Consider the following 7,057-nt stretch of genomic DNA (forward strand, 5'->3'; position numbering starts at 1 on the left):
TTTAATCCTTCATTTTTTTAACAGTCACACGTTTCACAATAAAAACAAAAGAGACAAATGTCGATGGACGTTAACTTTTGAAAGCTATTATCGATGGGAATTTTGTTAAAAAAAATTTTTTTTTTACATGATATTAAAAAAAAATTGTCCATGTAAAATTTTATTCATAGTAATCTTTCAGAATTAATGATAGAGAATTAATGAACAATTTATTGTAACTTTTGTATAGAGATATTGATATAAAACTTGGATTGAATAACGTAATTTATTTTTCAAATTAATTTATTATTCTAATATAAATTTTTTATTTTAATATTGTTGTTATTATCTTTAATATTATTATTATATTGTAGATTTTTCTGCGTAATATTTTTACGTAGAGAGTATAATAGAATTTCATTATATAAATTAGTTGAAGGACAAAAGTATTTACATAAATGAATTTTTATGTTAAAAAAAGTATAACAAGCAGTTTTAACACTCACTTTTATGTATAATACTTGAAATTAAATAAAATGAAAATAATTTGTAGATAAGATAATTTCATATATAAAATATAAAATAAAATAAAGAAAATATTATTTAATGTTTCTTTTTTTTAAAGAGAAAAATCTTTAAAGTCTGTATTTTTTTGGCAACTAAATTATACAATTTTTTAAATATAATTAATTCTGTGTTATTTCATTTCTTATAAATCTTAAATAATTTAAATCCTTTCTCCAGCTGTCTCAAATTTATTGCATATTCTCCACATAATTGTATGATATTTTTTTTTTAATATCTTGATCGTAGTATCTGCTTTCTGTTTTATACATTAGAATATAGATAGTGTTAATATATTTATAAAATATGAATCGATTCTAAAGATAGAATTTAAATAAAAGAAAATGTTGATAAAAATATCAATTGAATTACTTATTTATTAAGTAATAAACAATTACTGAATTAAATGAAGTGAAAAAAAAGATAAAATAGAACAATGATGTAATGAAGACAAAGCTATCTTTCTGTATCTTTGTCTCACTTTATCTAATTAAAAATGTATCATTTATATATCATTTATTGTAAGAAATTTTTAAAAATTTTTCAATATTAAATTTAATTAAATTTTTTAATATTACTTTTTATTAAAATGTCAACAAGTGAAATAAATATAAAAAAAAATATTTAACATTATCATCGAAATCAAAAGTATTTTTTTTAATTCCAATTATTTCATTTACATATATATTTATCTTACATATACATATATTTACTTACATATATCTAAAACATAAAAAATAAAAAAAATAAAGATTATAATATTACTTACAAAGATATCTATATCTTTCAATTTTCAATTATATTAAATTTTGACATCGGCAAATTAAATGACATTATTTTAATTATTAGAAAGCACAATATTCTAATAGTTATTTTTTAAAACTAATTGGTTATTTGAGTAATTTCCATTGTAAAATCGGACATTTAGGAAATCCACATGTTCATTAGACATTCACGTTCAATGACATTAAAAATTTGATTTTTTTAGGAAATCTATACGTTTATCAGACATCGACATTAAAAATTTGATTTTAGGAAATCCATACGTTCATTAGATATCGATATTAAAAATTTAATTTTTTATAAAATTCACAAATTCATTAGATATCGATATTAAAATTTTCATTTTTTGATAAAATATCATTGAATTTTTCATTCATTTTAATTTTTCAATCATTATAATGTCATATTAATCGATAAATCAATGAAATAAATGAATTTATATATCGATTGAAATTATGAAAACACATGAAAAAAAAATTATGAAAATTCTATAAATCTCTAAGAATTTTTTTTTTAGATTTAGCTAAAATGAAAATAGACCTTATTGACATTAAAGAAAAATTTCTTTATGCGCATGCAAAATATAGAATTCCAATATATAGAATAAAGAATTGCAAAATGCTTATTTTTGTACAAGAACAATTGTTATTATTTATATAACAAAGGAAATAACAATTTTTAATGCTTATTTATTTCAATATATACAAAAATAATAATTTATTTTTATCTAATCAAAAAATTTCATTCGTACTTAAAAATTTTCAAACTTGATTTGGCTTGAAATTAGCTTCTTGTACTAACATCTTTAACAAAATCGAAGTAATAATGGGGGCAGTCTAGCCTTCTTTTCTCATAGACATTATTTTCCTAAATTATCTGGAACTATCATGACTTGGAACGCATATTCTATACACAACAAATTATTCGAATTAGAGATGTTCAAAAATAACAATATTGTAGTGGCAATCATACAAGAAACCTAGCTATCGCCAGACTTTATGAATCTTGAAACCATTAATATTTTTTCTGATCTTTATCTCATTAACACTAATTTGAATGCTTAATTGGAACAATTTCTACTCAAATAGAAATAGTAAAGTCTTGAGCGACTATTTAATAAATTTCTGTGCAATTGTTTTTATTCATTTACATACTCACCAACAAGCGTTCAACTATTGATTTTTTCCAATCTATCAAAACTTCCAATGTGATGTCTTCCAGAATATAAATTCAGATCATAAGCCCGCTCTTTTTCTTCCTAGCATAAATAATTCAATCTTCATATTTTGTACCGATTGGAATGAGTACAGGAAAATCATAGGAAATTTTCAAATCAAACTTTCAAAGCATTCATCAGATTCAGAAATAGATTCAGCCATTGTACATCTCTAACAAACATTGAGAAATATGGATTCACTATGGATTCACTAAGTTTATCACGATGTCAAACTGATTTGTACTATCCGATAAGAAGCTAAAAGATTACATAATCTTAAAAAAATTTCGCTAAAAGGCATTGACAGCGAACTGATAATCTATTTTATAAGGATACTACTTTCAACTAACAAAAAGCATCAATAGAAAGATTATCTTTCTAAAATGAAAATTTACACTAAAAACAACAGGCTAAACTAAATGATTACTCTTTCTGGACAATAAAAAGAAAAGTTACTAAAAAAACTAATTAAGGTTTCCCTTTTAAAGGATAATAAAAATTTCATTTTGATAACTTAACGAAAGCTTCACTAATCGCAGATCAATTTCACAATATTTTTTAGCAGGCTATGATACTTCTTCAGTTTTTCAGGGTACTATCAATGATGAACTTCATAATTTTCATCTAAAAAAGCATCTTCATCTGAACAATTCTTAGATCTTCTTTCACATGACAATATTTGTTCTCTGATTAAAAAGTTGCCACAGAAAGCCAGTGGATAGGACAAGATCTCCTCGGAATTACTTATAAATGCCTCGAAAAAAGCATCAATTCAACTGTACTGTATAATTAAAAACTCAATTGTTCTTTCTTATTTCCATCTCGCTTAGAAAATAGTTTTGATCCCAAAATCACGAAAGGATCATAAATTGGATGAGAATTAATCTACTCCCAATAATGGTAAAAATATTTGAAAAAAATATATAGAGTTTCATGATAAGTCACATCACTGAAAATAAAATATTAATTCATCAACAATTTGGATTTCATTCAACACATTCCACTATTCAACAATTCATATACAACCCAAATTCATATTCATCATCAACATCAATCGGTATTGGCTATGGTCTTTCTTGATACCGACAAAGATTATGATTCAATTTGGCACAATGATTTAATATATAAATTAATTAAGTTAAACTATTAATCAAACTATTACATTTCTACTTGGAAAAAAGATTTTTTTTTGTTCAACTTTATGATAAGAAGTCGGAGTTCAAGATGATAAGAGCTGGAGTATCGCAAGGATTAATACTTGATCTGCTATTTTTAATATTCATAAATGATATCTCTTATTTTAAATCAACTTCTCTAGCTTTATTTCCCTAACTGACGATCTTGGGCGCATCATTTTTCATATTCCAATTATTCAAACTTTTATAAAATCACCTTGCTGAAACCAGATAGAAAATAAAGCTTAACAGCTCTAGTCAACTAATTATGTTTACTCGGAAACGCAAGCACTTAAAGAAAGACATCCCGCCATTGATACTTGATAATGAAGTGATTCACTGGAAAAAAGAAGTGAAATATCTGGAAGTGATATTTGATTCTCAATTAAGATGGGATTTAAATTCAAAATTGACATAAAAAAACCAATGTCACTATTGGAGTATCAAACATACTTATTGGATCAAAATTGCCCACTATCTTAAAATTATTACTTTATAGAATATATATACGCCTGATACTAATCTATGGAGCTCATTTGTGGCATGTGGCATCACTAACACATCTCGCAACTTTACAAAAGATACAAAATAAGGCGCTAAAGTTATAACTTACCCATGAATCATTCCACTTATCCATCATAGACATATGCCATGTGCTATTACTATTCAATAGTGTTAAAATCTCTTATTACTACTTACCATCCGCACGATCATCAAAATCCTTTTGTTAGAGATATCTTTGACTACCAAAAGCATCTTTTGTCATATAATATCCATATATAATTTCCAATTAATTTTTCTCCCCAGCCTCTACCATCTACTCCACCTCCAAGAGTATAGAAAAGATTTACTGACTACTTGCCGATATCTATCGCCGATATTCCATTGTCTATTTCCTCTTCTCCATTTTTTAGATTAGACGGACAAGCGGGAATCGCGGATTATTTATTAGATACATTTACCAATTCCAATGGCAAATACAGATAACAAAATATATGTCACATTAGTTACATAATCCATATTGGATTTACCATTCTATCATGAACGGTCGTTGGAGTTTCATTTTAGCAGTGCGTTTGTAAACTATCTAAATAACGATTCATTGTCCTCAATTGGTAATTGGTATAAGATTTTATTGTATTTGTGTGAAGTGCTTTACATTCCCTATCTCTCTTTTTCTCCTTTTTTTTTCTCCATCTCATAGTCCTATTATTATGTTCTTTGATTTATATATTCATAATATTCTATATCTATTTTATATTATATGATGATGTTAATAACATATACCTTATTAGATTTTTGAAATTTTTTTTGTTCCTCAATTCCTATTGCAATAATTTGCTCTTACTATATATTATTTATTATTTTTTTTTTTATATTCCGTTAAGAGTATAGAGAGTTATTTAATTTCTGTCCCACTTTCCTGTTTATTTTCACAAGCTTCATAGTTATTATTAATTATAATTAAAAAAAAAAATAATAAATTTATCTGATTATTGAGAGAAAAGCATTTATATTTTAATGGATATTTCATTTTCAATCTTTTTTCGAGATATAATATAATTAAGATATAATCTTGTATCAATAATCCTATCATTAGTTTAAAATTAAATTCTTCTCATTTACGACTGAATTTATTTCTTGCGTGAATTCAAGTTTCTCTTTAAATAAATTTAAGATATGTAAATAATATTTTTTATTATAAATATTGATGTTTACATACAAATAATAATAAAGTAGTGTATAATAATAATAATTATTATTATTATAATTATTATAATTATTATTTTAATTATATTAATTATTATTAATTATAACTATATTGTTAAAGTCGAAAACTAAACGATTTTGAATATTGAAATGGGATGCCTGAAATCGATGTACAAAGGATTATCTACTACCATAGCACTATATATTCGTTTATATTATGAGCTCTGAATGAACGAATGTGGTGGTACTTTGTGGTGACTGCAGCTAATTGTAATGATTTTAATATACACTGTGTCGTCGAATTCTATCTGCCTAGTTTTCTTTTACAAACAAATGAAACATATACATAATATAACATATTTTTATGTTGAATATATATTTATTATATTTATATTTATTATTTATAATATTATAATATATTTACAATAATTTTATTATAATATATATTATATATGATATAATATAATATAATATATAATATAATATATAATATATAATATATATAATTTATATAATATATAAATATAACATATTTAAAAAAATTAACTTATTAAAACAGATATTATCATTAAAAAATGTAAAATTTAAATTCATTTATATTTTTGTCTTAACTATTTATAATAAATATTTAGAAATGTGTAATAGATATTGATAATTATATTTGTCAGAAAAAATCAAAAGACAAAAATAAATAGTCAAAAATTTTAAGATTGAAAATTTATTTTAATGAAGCAAAAATTTAATTTTGACTTATGCTCAATTGAAATTTTTTCATTGTTCTAGTATTTTTACACTATTGTTTAGATTTATATTCAGCATATAATATATTTTATAATTTTCACTATACTTTATCAAGTTTTAATATACTCTATAATTTTGTTTCTAAAATAAGTTTAAAGCTGCATCTGGATATAAAAAAAAATCACATAAATATAAATTAAATTTGATTTTGTAAACAAAAATTAGTATTTTATGATATAGTTGAGAAAAATATTGAAAGAAATTGTATAGCAAATATAATATAGCAAAAATCGATATTTTTTTTCTAATTTATTTTTCAACTTAATATGATAGATAATTTTTTTAATCAGATTCGAATTCCGCATACGAAAAAATCTTTTTATTTTCAAATAACGAAATTTTTTATGTATTTTATCATACTATTTTATAACTTTTTTGTATCCACTTTTCATGTCAAATTTATAGAAAAAAAAATGTAAATTATGATTGATCTTTTTCTATTATATTATTAAGAAATAGATATTTTATATGGATATAATATTTATTTATTAATGCAATTAATCTCGAGAAATTTAAATTAAAAATATTATAACGTGTATCGTAATCATTTATCGCGAAGTGTGATAAAGAACAATGTTTTTCTATAAAACTTCATGTTTCCAAAGTTTTAGATAGTAATGTATATATAGCATTTTATTAAAATAACTTCAAGATTGTTATCTTTTTTGTTATTTGTTGAATATTGAGAAGACTCGTAATATTTCAATTTCTATTTATTGTTATTTTGAAGTTCGAACATTTAAGGCTAATATTACATAAAATATATATTTGTCTACATACCGAAGATAATTATTTGGTGAAAATTATTATGTAATAGAAATACGATAGG

This window comes from Apis laboriosa, unplaced genomic scaffold (genome assembly GCF_014066325.1).
Source record: "Apis laboriosa isolate Shangri-la unplaced genomic scaffold, ASM1406632v1 scaffold84_cov144, whole genome shotgun sequence".
NCBI classification, from domain to species: Eukaryota; Metazoa; Arthropoda; class Insecta; order Hymenoptera; family Apidae; genus Apis; species Apis laboriosa.